The sequence below is a fragment of the Charadrius vociferus genome, unplaced genomic scaffold (genome assembly GCF_000708025.1).
Source record: "Charadrius vociferus isolate BGI_N301 unplaced genomic scaffold, ASM70802v2 scaffold26, whole genome shotgun sequence".
Classification (NCBI taxonomy): domain Eukaryota; kingdom Metazoa; phylum Chordata; class Aves; order Charadriiformes; family Charadriidae; genus Charadrius; species Charadrius vociferus.
The window spans coordinates 3,297,520-3,313,253 of NW_009649320.1; positions in this window are offsets into that span (position 1 = coordinate 3,297,520).

The window sequence follows — 15,734 nt, forward strand, 5'->3', positions numbered from 1 at the left end:
TAGGCTGAAGCTTTGCTGAAGAGAAATTCAGGGTCCTGGTGAATGACAAGTTCAACATGAGTCAACATTGAGCTCTTGCTACAGTGAAGGCTAACTCTGTGCCCGGCTGCATTAGCAAGAGAGTAGCTAAAAGGTGAAGGGAAGATATTATTTCCCTCTACTTAGCACTTGTTAGACCACTTCTTGAATACTGTGTTCACTTTTGGGCCCTACATTACAAGAGAGAGATTGACAGACTGGAGACACTGCAGGGGATAAACATGGAGTAAAGGAAACTGCACTACATGACAGTTGCACAAAAATTACAAACAAATGCCAACGGTGTGATACTAGATGGAAAGCAAGTAATAGAGATGTAGTTCCTTTGACATAACTCCTACACATGTAAAATTACAGGAAATCATAATGGTCAGTTCTGCCTATCCTGTCTTGAAGCAGCAGAGACCAGGCAGCTACTGATTTATGCTGCAGTCTCATATAAACAATCTAAAGACAATTTGATCTATGCTACCATTTGTGGGAAACTACCAAATATTATATACTTGGTCATGAAGACAATGGACACTAATTACAAAAAGGGAAATTTTGATTGGACATAAGAAAAAAAATTCTTCAAGGTAGGAATAGTTAAGCATAGGAAGAGGTTTCCGGGAGAGGGCAAGAGTGGAACCTAAATTTTGCTCTGATTCTATGAATTCAGTAAGATAACAGAATAAAGACTGGAAGCAGGAGTTCTAGATTTAGTAGATGGGGAAATTTTGTGAAATGTGAAAGCAAAGGAATAAATTAATACATTGAAAAATAGTGAATACAGAACAAATATATGTTTGTTGTGCAAAAAATCAGATTACGGAATTCATGTCCATGGGAAATGTTAAGTCAAAAGTTTAGAATTAAGGACACTTAATAAGTATACAGTAAAAATCCTGTTAATATCAAAAGGAAAATATCAGATTCTGTAACAGAAAGGCTTGAGTCAAAGTCTGTCAGTGATGAAATAAGACCTACCAAGGGAAGACTGTCTTTTCTTTCTATTATTACCCCCACACACTCCACCCCAAACTGATTTCAGTTAAAAGGAAAAGGAGTGAATAATGAATAAAGAAAGACAGCACATTCATTTCAGGGAAATATCAGCAGCGGGCTGCTAGTACTTCTAAAGAATGTTAGGAGTGTTTCTTGTGTTAAATCTTCCATCTATGCTACTGAGCAACAAGCTTTGTTGCAAAATGAATGGCTGCCACATTATCTGATGGCCTTGAATTGTTCTCAGAGAAGACAAGGAATATTTAAAGTTCGGTAAGTTACAATAGTTCAAGCAATGCTTCAGCATGAACAGAGAAACACACTGAATTGTATCACTTCAACCTGAAAAAGTGTGTATGAGAGCTATTGCATTATGTTAGCTGCACAGTGGTGAAGATTTTACATATGAAAAATATAGTAATAAAAAATGCTCTGAGAAGCACGCTTATATGCATAGCCAAAACTTAGAGATGTTCAGGCTCAAGATAAAACAACTGTAATTAAGCGGTACTTTATGCTACACATTGAAATAAGTGGATCTGCTATATGAAATTATTCGGGTGGTTTTGGAGCAGAACTGCTAGAAACCTTACTCAAAGAATGTTATGAATACAGCCTCCACACCTGCAATTTGTGAAGGATCAAGAATACTATTAAAATACATCTACCTCTTGCAGGTAGAGAAGTTGTTATTCCTGATTTTCAGACAAGGAACTAAAGAAGAGAGTAAATTCACTCAGGTCTGTGCATCACTAATTTCCTCAAGCTCAGTCTCTGAGGGTGCATAAATCTGTTGCAGAATGGAAGTGAATCTCAACCGAGGAGATTAAGTGACTTGACTTTGTAACAGAGACAGAACTACAGCACTTTTCTTTTTCAGGCTAAATGTTATCAGAAGATTGTTTTATCAGAAAATCATGCTTCTCCTTTTCACGAGTTATACTGTGTCTCCTCTGTTCCAAAGACAGAAGTAAAATTTTGATGTGTAAATCAGTACTTGATATGATCTCAAAAATATAGTGGTCTATACAGCTGAGGTCATCCAATTTTGTCTTTATAATTTGAACTTTAACATGTTTATGCTTTCAGGTCATAAGCAGACTATAACTGCTGATAAACAATACAGTACTTTTTGAGGTATTATAGGCAGAAACAGCACACCATTTATTAATAGAAGACACAGCTAGCATGAATTCTTTTTAGTTCTCTTTTCCTTCCAAGAGAATGATCCTTGTAATCTGACAAAGAAATCTGTACATCTTGTACCTATACATAATAAGGATTTATATCTCCCTGCAATTTTGATACTTCCAAAAGTAACTGTATGTCTTTGCTGACACACAAAGAGCTTTTTTCCAGGCTCCTTAATTTTCTGATTGGTTTGTAGGGGGTTTAGAGTAGTGAAATGAATGTTCTTTGGAAACTATGGTAGGGGTTACTCCCAGACTGACGATGTAGCAAAAGCATGCTCTAATTGTTCTATAAGATTTTTGTGTAATGAAAGTTTATTTCAAATGATGGTAAGAATACCTGTGCCCCGTATACACTTTAAAAAAAAAAAAAAAAAAGTTATTTATAGATTTGGCTAATTCTGTTGTCAAATAGTTAACCTATTCCTTGTGTCTAATAATATGAGCAAGATTTTTGAGTCAACAAAGATGCTGCAGTGACATTGTCGGTTAACTCAGTGGTTGTTTGTAATCTGTTTTTACTTTCCATGCAAAATTATGTCATCCAAATGTCTTACTAACTGTACTCAAAAGTAAGACTCTGCTTTATGCTTTTCTAGCAGTTTTCTTACCTGCTAATATTTGTACTCATTGTGAGTCCTTGCTTACACTATGCAATTCATTCTAGGTACTGGCACCAGAACCCAATCACCAGCTGACAAAGGTGGAATGTGAAGAAATAGGACTCACAAGTGTTCAGAGAAGCATTATATATCATACACATACACCCGACCTGGGAGAGGTCCAGCCTTCCTTGTTTTGTCTCCACACATGGATCCAGGGCTGAGTCTAGAAGTGTACTCTCAGTTCTTTGTGCTGAAATTCTTTCCTTTGTTTCCCGTCAGCTGTGCAAGACTGCTTATTTTCTTCTGGGAACCATTGTGGAAGGTAGGTTCTAGCACACTGTAATGATGTCTTAAATATCCTATTCATCTCTGCATGAAAAACAGGAAGAGTCAGACACTTTTTTTTAGCTAGCAATTTGTATGTTGACTGTTGCATCTACTTATTACTGAGCCTGCTTTTTCAAAAGTTTATCTGAAGTAAGTGGAAAAAAAATATCTGTTTTTCAAGAAGTTGGGCAATAGCTTGGGATTAACAGAATGCATAAAATTTGTTCCTCAAATTTTAAGAAAAAAGACAAATTCAGTACCTCTCAGTATATTTCCCATAATTATTTTATTTTTTATCTGTACTCCAGCAGGTAGTAAGATCTTGGCATATAGTTGGTATATCTATTTCGCTGTCTAATTAAGGATTTTACCTTTCTCTCATTTTTGTTGTGCAAAATTTTTTCTGAATTATGGTTTCAAAACTTTTTTGAATGTTCAAATTTGCCTGAAACAAACAAACTAACCCTTTGGAGGTCTGTGTCAATACATATGTGTACTGTCATATGTATATTAATATACAGATATATTATTGGACACTTAACCTCAATGTTTTAGATATCACTGAGCTATTGACAAGCCCTGCTCAACTGCTGCCTACCCCTTTAAGCAAATCCATTTCTTATTCTAAGTTTCTTGCAGTCAGCACACACAAAAAAGTGAAGAACCCTGGCAATTACCATCACTGTTCATGAGACATCTTTAACCTTTCTCTTTGCTCCAAACCAAAAGGCAGGAAAGGTCTGACTTTGCTATGGGCTTAGGAAAATCTCAGTTGAACTTGAACTCGGGAAACTGATTTTATGAAGACCTAAGCAACAACATTTTAGGATGGAAGAAGAGGGAGGTATCTCACTCATCAGAGGTGAATGCATTCGCTTGGTCAGTTCTTCAAGTTCAGGAGGCTATGGTCCTTTCTTTTCTTTCTTTTTTTTTTTTTTTTCCTTTGTTTTCTCAGAGTGTCTTAAATGTCTTAACCTGTGTAATGCTTGAGAATTTCCATGTGCAGTTTTGTAGTCTGCCTTTCCTCTAAACTTTGTAACCTTTCATGTAAGTTGGTGTGGCTTTTCCAAAGCCTCTGTAGTTTTCCTATTTTCTCGCGCTGCTGGTCTTGTGCTAATATTGTTACTGCCTTGTACCTACAGACTCTGATATTGTTATGTCAGGTTGCCATTGGTTGAAGTGATTACCACTGGTTTGAGAATCATGTTGCCTTTCCTCTCCATTTTCTCCTATCCCTTGTTTTGCAGGTGTTTTTGCATGCCAAACCCTGCCCCTCCCACCTTCTGTCATAGCATGTTGCAGTTAGCACTAATAAGCAGGAACAACCATTAGGGAGTTTAGGCAAGTCCTGACGAAAACCTTAGTTATTCTAGAAAAAGCTTTATGGTCAACCACTTGCTAGAGAGGAGAGTGGTCCAACAAGAAATGCTTGCCTAGGAATACTGTTGCATCTCTTCCTCACTGGACACTAGGGAGAGCTTTCCTTTCTCTTCCCCTTTGAATTTTGTCTCCTCTTTGCATTACTGTTTTTTTTCTTTGCCCTGTCTCCCTCTAATCTTTCCCCAATTTGTTTTTTTTTTATTTTTTCCCCCAAAGTAACAATTACCATTACTGTCAATGTGTGCCATCATCTATGGACCTGATGAAGAAATATTTGTGGATATAAACCTGTCTCAACATTGTCTGTGAAAACACTCACAAAGACACTTCGCTACTGAACTTTTTTTGAGATTTTGTTAGACCTCTAATTCTTTCACATACTTCAAGGGGTGTCTTGAGCACTTAATTTAGGATTGAGAATGCAATCAACCACAGCATGCATAGGTGAATTTTAACATCTATATGTTTTTAGGCACCTTGCTTAAGTTTATTACAGAAAAAACATGGACTGGACCTCACTGTTACCATGTTTCCAGTATTACTTCATTACTTCTTTCATTGAAGATTAAATTCATCTAAATGTCTTGGGAAAAGACAATCTTGTTTCATGTTTTTTAAAAATTGTTTCTACCTTCTCAAAGTGAGTGCCTTGTGATAGCACAAGAACAACAGTGTTTTGTTTTCTTTTTTTGCAGAGGGAGAAAAGTTTATGCAAGAAGAAAATAAGACCTGGAACTGGGTAGCAGTTTTGCTATTTTGTACCTTCATGCAAGAAAAAGATGAAGAAAGGTAACTGAGATGTCTTTAAATGTCTGTTTAAAGTAGTAAAAATAAGGCAGGGCAAAGCAGGATCTGAAACATCCATGAATTCCAACGCATTTTTTATGCTACTGTTCTCCACTCCTGAGGAAACACAACAAAAAGAGAGATAAATTAGGAAAGTCACCTAATTTTGAGCTTGTGAAACTTGTAAAAGTTCAATCTGTTCTGTAGAAAAAGAGAAAGAAAACTTTTCATTGTGCCTATATTCTGTGCATTCTGTGTACACAGACAATGTATAAGTGATATTTGTATATTGTCATGTAACCAACTGTGTGAAATTGCCTGAAATCTTCAAAGTCTTAACTAATTCTTTTAGGTTTTGGTTTGGTTTTTAAGTATTTAATATAATTTATAAGTAAGAACTTGTTTTCATGAAACATAAATTACAAAAATATCTATATTGAACTTATTTCCTTACAAATACTACCACGTACCACCTGACTTATCTGGTAAATGTTTCTCTGTGCTCTGGTGAAAAACATGGATCACATGCAGCTCTGGATTCAGTCACTTAAATATTAGCTTTAATAAAACAGGTGTTTACACATTAGCTAGAGACCCAAGTTCCATGACAGTGTAGTTGTGAAAGTCTATATTTCTTCCTGAAATAAGCATTTACATTTGGTTAGTTCAATTACTCTTCAGACTCCATTGGTAAGAATCTCTCTCCCAAACAAAGACACTGTGTGTCCTGATCCAGAAGACATGTCTGCCACCAACCCAGAACATAACCCATACATGTGGCTTGGATGACTTCAGGCACCCATGTGTACACAAATGAACTGAACCCTTAAGTAAATCCCAACGTATATGACCCCAAATATATCTTTATAGTAACATCATAGTCAGAAGCAATTAGGCTGAAAATTGTGATCACATTAGTAAGACTACTGGAAAGATGGAATGTCAAAAATCAGCATAGGAAATCTAAATCTTTATATTCTGTCAAAGCCTAGTGTTTCTTAATAGAAGGTGTTCATTTAGAGACTGTCAGCTGTGTGTCTACTGTACTTTTAACCCCAATAATTCATACTGCTTTAAAAACGTGCTGTCAATAAGCATTAAAAACCACTTTACCTTCTGAAATTAAAGCATTCCTGGGTTAAAATACAAGTAATGTTCCAGCAGTGTTCATAAATGTTATTCATCACAAATGCCATAATGTTTATAATTCCAGCGTAAACAGAGAATAAGTGATGACATCCTGTTCTGCAAATGAAGAAGCAATGTGTACTATGAATACTCTTTTCCGCTCTTTCAAAACTGGAACATTGCACTGCAAAACTGAAATTGGCAGCAAACTCCTAACATCCTTTCAAAGCAAGCATTTTACATTAATGAGTTGCATATTCTGATATCACCCAGTTATCTAATTCTTTCCTTATGTGAATTTTCTTGAAATGTGTTTTCTCTGTCTTTGGGTGAAACTGACTTTCTATCATGTTTGAACTCCAGCCGGCAACTAAGCACCACATAGCCACTCACTCACTCTTTTCCAGTGGAATGGGGGAGAGAACTGGGAGCGCAAAAGTGAGAAAAATCATGGACTGAGATAAAGATGGTTTAATAAGTAAAGTAAAAGCTGCACACACAAACAAAGCAAAACGAGGCATTTGTTCACTGCTTCCCATCACAGGCAGGTGTTCAGCCATCCCCAGGATAGCATGTCTCCATCAAACGTAACGGTTACTTCAGAAGTCAAACACCATCACTCCAAACACCCCACCCCCCCCACCCCCCCTTTCCTTCTTCCCCCGGCTTTATATGCCGAGCATGATGTCATATAGTATGGAATATCCCTTTGGTCAGTTGAGGTCCTCTGTCCTGGCTATGTCACCTCCCAATTTTTTGTGCACCCCCAGCCTACTCACTGTCAGGGTGGTGTGAGGAGCAGAGAAGGCCTTGACTCTGTGTAAGCACTGCTCAGCAATAATGAAAACATCCCTATATCTTCAACACTGTTTCCAGCACAAATCCCAAGCATAGACCCGTACTAGCTACTATGAAGAAAATTAACCCTATCCCAGCCAAAACCAGCACATTCTCCATCCCTTTTTCCATACCATTTATGTCATGCTCAGGTCCCACATTCTCATTAACCACCCGTCCCATCCTTTGATATAATATGCAGATATGATTCCCCTAGTCTATGGACCACCCCTCTAAAATGTCTGTAAAATGTCCACAGAAGTCCAAAACATGTCCACTGAGTTAATTCAGTTCATGACTTGGGGCTCCATCTCTTATGATGGTCACTCGGGAAAGGAGAGGTGATGTGTTGAATGGAGATTCTGGGCACCAAAGCCAGCTCAGGTTGGTTCACTGATGCACTTTCACTGCTTCTTGTAAGGTTTGTCCTCCATGTGTTCAGGTGTTTCCTGCTATATTAATTCCTATAACATGCAACTCAAATCACGTGTTAAAACATTTTAAAGGTATTTCCATTACAATCTCCACCCCCAGTCCCTTTGGACCAGACAATTGGGTTTAACTTTGCAATGAACTCCTCTCCTTGCCCCTGCTTCAGCCTGGACTTATCCACAGACTGCAGTCCCGTAGGGCTGCAGTCCCTTAGTACCTGCTCCAAGAGGAGTCTTATCTATGAGCCACAGTGTCTTCAGGGGTATACCGGCTGCAGCATAGACTTTTCCACAGCAACAATTGCTTTGAGGTGCACCTGTTCCAGCATGGCCTTCTCCATGGGCCTTCAGAGATATACCTGCTCCAGTGTGGCCTTACCCACAGCCACAGCCCCTTCAGCAGTAAATCTGCTCCAATGTGGCCTTACCCATTGCTGCGATACGGGTGTACCTGCTCTGTTGTGGGCTTATCCACGGCCACACACTTTGAAGTATTCCAGCATTACCTCATGTACAGCCACGGATGCTTCAAGGTGTACCTGTACGGACTTATCCACAGCCACAGGTGCTTTGAGGTGTATCTTCTCCAGTATGGACTTATCCATGGGCCACTGTCCCTTCAGAGGTACAACTGCTGTGACACAGACATAAACAAGGCCACAGACGCTTCAAGATGTACCTGCTTTGTTGTGGAGTTACCCATGGGCACAGACGCTTTGGTGTTTCCTGCTCCCATGTGGACACAACCACAGGTCACAGTCCCTTCAACTCAAGCTCACACTGGAGTTCCAGCCTGTTCAGTATGGCAGCACAGAAACAGCAGTGATGTCCTGGCCATCTGCCAGTCCAGATGCATCGCCATCACTGTTATCAAAATGTTCCCAGCTACAGCAGAGTAAGATGATAAGTGGTATAGCAGTACAGCAACCAGCGAAAGCAAAAAGCAGCCACTAACAAGCAGAAGACTCTAATATAGAGTAAGGCAAGAAAGCTCCATGGCAAGCACAGAAGCCTGTCCATTAATAGCTAAACAGCAATAATAGCTATAATTCCAATATCGCACACCGGTAAATTTAGGATGTTGCACTGCTAGGATTTTATTGCCAGGGTTTCTCATTTGGAACTGTTCTTACACTTCTGTTCTCCTTGATCTGATTTCTTACAATTAACTATTTGCAGGTTAGTTTTCTTTAGGATTCACTTTCAGTTTTTTCCTGCATTGTCAAGTTGGGGATTTTATTTACTTTCAGGTGTGCACCAGACTTTAACAAGGATACACAGATGAGACAGAATTATTGCAAGAAAGTCTCTGGAAATTTTGCATTATTAAAATTTGTCGGATTCTGGTTTCTGGAAAAAAAAAAAAGGTCCTCTGTTTAACACAGGTAATGTACAGGCAGCAGTGTGATTTTCTCTTTAAGCTAAATGGCAGTGATTTCTTATAATGACTTGCATCTTCCCAAATGACTCACAGCCACTTTTTTTTTTTTTCACAGTTTTTCATCCACTTTTTTCTCTGTAAAAGAAGACCTTTCATTCAAAAAAATAATTTGTTTTGCAATCCCTGGGTCAGGGGGGAGGGGGGGGGGAAGCAGTTATTGAAACTGTCTGTAATCCCTCACCTTCACCAGTGTCTCTTTTATCTCTTGTCCCCATCTGAAATTCCATGTATCATTTTTTGCCTCTGTGTTCTAGTTAAAGTGACCGTGATGAAGTTTTCCATAACCAAATCAGATGTATGTACCACTTAAAAATTTTAAGTGCTTTAATTAATATTAGTTTGCCTTGAAACCAAGTATAAGGGTAAGTTGCAGGTGAAACAATTTTTACCAATCTCAGTTTAAGCAAGCAATTTACTGCTATTAGGAGCTTTTTCTGCCTTTAAACATCACAAAATATAAAACATTGAAAGTAGTGAAAACAAATAACCCATGATTTCCCTAAGGTAAGATCTGTCTGACAACAGGTATATCCTCTGATCAGGAGTTGGTCATATATATCGGGAGAGTTGGGTCACAGCTTGTTGTTAATCTGCTGTTCTTATCCTGTACATCAAGCTGTGTTGAGCCAGTCTTTGAAGAGTCTCAAGAATCAGTGATGCTTGTATGAGTCTTTTTTTGAGGAATCCCCAAATTTCATCCCTAGGTGTCCCCAAGTTCATCCTTATCCCATTATAACATATCATTTGATCATTAATCATGTGAACAACCTTTACCACACCTCAGTGTAATTTCTCTTTGGGGTAACTGTCCATTGAGCCAGCAGTGGACCCAGGCCAATGACATCATAGCCTGCATCAGGAATAGTGTAGCCAGCAGGGCTAGGGAAGTGATTGTCCCACTGTACTCAGCACTGGTGAGGCTTCATCTTGAGGACTGTGTTCAGTTTTGGGCACCACAGTATAAGAAGGACATTGAAGTGCTGGAAAGGGTCCAGAGAAGGGCAATGAAGCTGGTGAAAGGTCTTGAGAACAAGTCTGATGAGTAGCGGCTGGGGGAACTGGGGTTGTTTAGTCTGAAGAAAATGAGGCTGAGGGGAGACCTTATTGCTCTCTACAACTACCTGAAAGGATATTGTAGAGAGAGGGGTGTTGGTCTCTTCTCATAAGTTACAACCGATAGGACAAGAGGAAATGGTGTCATGTTGTGCCGGGGCGGGGAGAGGAGGGGCGCCTAGGTTAGACATTAGGAAAAACTTCTACAGTGAAAGGGTTATCAAACACTGAAACAAGCTGCCCAGGGAAGTGGTTGAATCGCCATCCTTGGATGTATTTAAAAGCTGTCTAGATATGGTGCTCAAGGACATGGTTTAGAAGTGGGCTTCTAGAATTAGATAATGGTTGGACTTGATGATCTTAAAGGTCTTTTCCAGCCATAATGATTCTATGATTCTATGATTCACTGCTTCAAACCTCTACCAATACCTGTGCAAATATTTGCAGCTAGTGAGTATGTGAAAAATTCCAGAGAGTTTTAGATCAAAGTTGATAGGCTTATAATACTGGATCAAACAATTTCATCTGACACCATGCTGTGGATAATAACCAGTGCGTTACAAAGAGGAAAGGTGTTTGTCTTTCCTGTAAGGAAAAAAGGAAGAGGAATTCCATATGATAGAGGTGATCAGTGGGGGTCTTAGTCTTTAGTGACAGTACAGACAATGAAAATTGGAATAACACTGTCCTAACCCCTCAGACTTAGATTTTAAGGAAAGGAAGTACTGGAAAAACATCTGTTTCTTCCCTCAGAAAAATTGTTTTATTGTAAGCTTCCAATGAGTAAGAGGGTGGGTGGTATTTTCCAGAGACTACACGTAGTTCTAAGCAGAGACCCATACTCCTGGTACAGATGATACATTTTTGGATGGCAGGTATTTGAGCTTCTTACAAGGAAAAGGAAAGGGTAAAAAATCTTTAAAAAAATAACCTTGTACTTTTTCTTTCTTAAAAATCAATTTTAGTACATCTTAAATGATTTTCTAGTACTTATTTTAAAATTTTATGTCCACACGATTATTTATTCAAAAGAGACAATGGAAAGTTTAGCTGTGCGTTTCCTTGGCAAGGGATGTTACGGATGTTGAAAGATTACATGGTTTAAAAGACAGACTGGAAAAAATCATGAAGGACAAATTCACTGAGAAGTCAGAGAACTGGCTGGGAAGTCAGCTCAGGAAATCCCCAAAACCAAAAATATTTGGAACTGAACCACGTAAGGGGAAATAATATACACTTGTCCTAGCCTTACATTCCTCCTTCCTCCCTAGGCATCTTTTCATGACCCTCCTGGAGGCAGGATTGTGGGTTACATAAGCCTGTGAAAATACCCTGCCGGCCATCCTTATGGTCTTCTGAGTGTTGCTGTGCCTAGTGTTTTGAGCAGATAATAAGAAGCATTCCTTTTGTGGCTTCACTCCTTTCATAGAAACTGGCAGATCATGAAGCTTTTTGTTCTGAACTATTTCAGTGGTATCACTTACTGTAACAAACTAAAAATTGGAGCAAGAGTCCCTGCTAGAGAAAAATCCACCTCATACTAAAATGGAACAATTTATGTAATGCCTTACATGCCTCCAGAGGTGTCCGTTTCTTTCTATCCATAATGGGAAAAAGTTATCTGAAATTCGGCTTCGTTTTAGACATCTGAATCCAGGGGAAATAATATCATATATGTCCATTACCTTAGAAGAGCTACATTGCATACAGCTTTCCAAAACGGAAATATTTTGCCACAGAACCACAGTCTCACAGAATGATTGAGGCTGAAAGACACCTCTAGGATGGTCAAGTCCAAACTCCTTCTCAGAGCAGGGTCAGCTAGAGTAGGTTGCTCAGGACCATGTTCACATGTGGTTTGAATAACTCCAAGGATGGAGACTCCACAACCTCCCTGGGCAACCTGTTCATGTGTTTCACCACCCTCACAGTAGAAGAGTTTTTTCGTATGTTTAACTGGAATTTCTTGCATTTCAGTTTGTGCCTACTGCCTCTCATCTTGTCACTGGGCACCACTGATAAAAGACTGTCTGTCTCTCAAATAAAATGAGTATAATGGATTGAATAAATATTTCCATGACTCTGCAAACTTGGCCAGAGGTATCAGTTTTGTTATTTCAATGAAAGTATGATGAAATTGATCAAATAATGAACTGCCAAATGACTGCCCAGCTTTCTTTGATAATGATATGATGATGAACTCTCTTTTTTTATGGGGTTTGGGGTAAACATAAGTCTTCATGCAGAGCACTGCAAACAATAGAAATCACTTTCTTGGAAGTTTAACGGTGTGGTATAATATTTGTATTTTAAATGGAATATTGATTTGAAAAAAGGAAGTTTTGACATCCAAGTTACAGAGAGTTACAGTTACTGTTGTTTATGAAAACTCACAGACACAAGAAATTTTGCTTTTTAGCTATCAGAAAGAACCATCAAAACAATCAAGAATTAGGTACTTCATATATTAAACCACAAAATAATTTGACACCTTGCCAAGTTAAAATCTCTCTGCTAATAAGGACTCAATCTCAGAAAGCACATCAATGATATCATTTACAGAAGACTTACTGAGAATCCGCTCATGTAATTTATTTTCATTCATAAGTGATGGTAGGAACAGGTCTAAAATTTCCAATAGACAATAGCAAAAAATGTTTCTTTTGAATGTATTTTTTTATGTCCATACATAAGTCTGATACATGCCTTCTACCAGAGTTAAATAACTTGTGTTTGTTTATGATTTTTTTTTGTTTTTAATGATGCATGGCCATTTGTGCAAAATGAAACAAGTAGAATTTAGACTCTAGTGTATTTGAACATAATGTTCTGTGATCTAGTACACTGTCACTTCCAAAACCTCCAGCTAACCTTTAAGTCAGAAAAAAAAAAAAAAAAAAAAAAAAAAAAGATGTATCACCAATCTTGAAAAAAAGGGAAAGGAATGGAGAGAAATATTCTTTGAAATCTCCGGGAAAGCTTTAGTGAAGTGTCTTCTTAGTTCTCCTCTAACAAATGAATAAAAAATGATCTCTGTGTGTACATGCATTTAATATTAGTGTGTTCGACTATGCAACAATGAAAGATTTATTAGTAGTCTTTGATTAATTTGTGGTATTTGCTTTGTTCTAACACTGAAAATTATATTTTTTCTTAATTAGTAGAATGACATTTTATAAGAATAAATTACTCTCATTGTGAAAATTCATTATTATTAAATGAAGTAGCAGAAATTGGTTGGATATTTAGTATTTTCACTCACAGTGTAAAAATTATGCTATCTTTCGTTACTCAAATCAGTAGAGTAACAAAGCATATAATTGCCCCAATTTAACAGCTATCTAATTTGAACACTTCCTTTAAAGGATGTGACTCTTCTAGAGTCTGAAAAAAAATACTTTCTAGACTATCTTGTAAAATAACAAACCAAACCAAAAAAACCCTAGCTGACCTCTGAAGAAGATGAAGAGAGGAAGAAATGGCATTTGAAGAAACTGTATGTTAATATTAAAAGAAAACCTACAACAAAATTAGGTGTCCATATTTTTTTTAATTCATACAAATAAGTTAATATAAAATATTTCTTCTACATTTAAAAACAGTGTTATGTTGTAGTATAAGACACTTGAACTGAATAATTAATTTTATTTCATATTAGGGAGCCTTTGCTAAGTATGCACAAAAGAGCAAAATCACAAAGACACAAGAGGGCAATGAGATCCTTAAAGGCAGTTAAACATCTCCAAGCACCTACAACCCCGACCTTTAGCAAACTTGTTTTTTTGCCTAGCAGTCCTTTATTTTTCAGTCCTTTATTTTTCATGTGGCTTCCATCACAGGATTCTGCTTTGCTGTTAGGAACAGTGATGGACTGACAGATGGATGGCTTTCAAAAAGTCACACAGCCTGGCTGAGGCTAGAAGGTACTTCTGAGATGGTTAAGTCCAACCCCTTGCCCAGAGCAGGGTGAGCCAGAGCAGGTTACCCAGGACCACCTAGAGCCAGTTGCCCAGGGCCTTGTCCTGTCAGTTTTTGATTCTCTCCAAGGACAGAGGCTCTACAACCTCCCCAGGCAACCTGTTCCAGTGTTTCACCATCCTCACAGTGGAAAAAAAAAAAAAAACAACCACATAAAAAAAAGCAAACCAAAAAGAAAACAAAAAAAACAACCCCCAAAAAAGTGTTTTCTTATGTTTAAATTGAATTTCCTGAATCTCAGTTTTTCTCCATTGCCTCTCATCCTGTCACTGGGCACTATTGGCTCCTTTTTCTTCATTTCCTCCATCAGGTATTTATACAAATGGATAAGATCCCCCTGAGCCTTCCCTCCTACAGGCTGACCAGTCCCAGCTCTCAGACTCTTTACCCTTATGTTTTTGCCTTGTTGCACTATCCAGTGGATAACCTGATCCCAATAAGTAAAAGCTACAGGTTACTACTGTGTGAAAGTCAAGTCAATTGCATTTTAGTTATTTAACATTGTTTAACCCTTTTAAAAAATATTTAGACATTTTTTCAAGTAATAGTTTTAAACATTTCTTTTGATAAAGTTTCATACAGAGGAAATGTAACCCACAATTGATGGTGAATTCCAACAACTATGCCTTAAAAGGGTAAATAGCTTTTGGTGTGTAGTCTTTGACTTCTTTTAAAACAGCTTACATCTACTGATGTTGAAGTCTACCCTTTGACATGTAGGTTCTATATACTAAAGGGGTGACTTTAGATCCACTTATTTCTATTAGTTTCTGGATGGACTCTACTCTCATTGCTAAATTGTGAGCGATGAGCTGAGATCATCTTTTCAGGCTGTTACTTCTGAGACGGCTTTTGTAAAGTAAATCCAAGATGACAAGTAAAACCAAAAGGGGACAATTAAGCCTGTAGGTTGATCACCGATGTCTTCCTAACTGATGGACCAGAGATCCCAACTTCTCACAAAGACATTATCGCACTGTCAAGCTTTTGCATTTGAAAATGTCTCAGTATTGGGTTATTTCACTACTGTGACGTTTTTTTCTTATTCCTCTCTCTCTCTTCCCCTCCCCCCCAGCCTTTATGAGGGGGAAGTATTAAGAGAATTTATTATCTGGTACCCTCATTGTTTTCTATTTCAAATTAGCTTTACAACCTGGACACAATATAGAGATTAACTGGTTGTAATGGTTAATGATTTAATGGTTTAGTGGTCCTGTGGAATTTATGGTAATTTTTCAAATGCATTGGAAGCTTTTGTTATCATCAGTCACAAGGTTTCATTGTTTGCTATGAAGGCTGTGTGGGGAAACACAGTCAGCGCAGTTTCATTTCTTCCTTTCAGTTCCCAGTAGAGAACTGTTAGTTGGAAAGGATACATAAAATCATACCTATTGTGTCATTTTGCAGGCTTCCAGAAAATCTGTTTTCTACCTGTATAACTGGTATGTAAAGTAGTTGTTAAAACAGTAAGGGAGACAACTGATGCTGGTTTTGTGTTTTAATGGACTGACCATTCCACAAATATGCAGTGGCAGAGCAAGAGAACACTTGC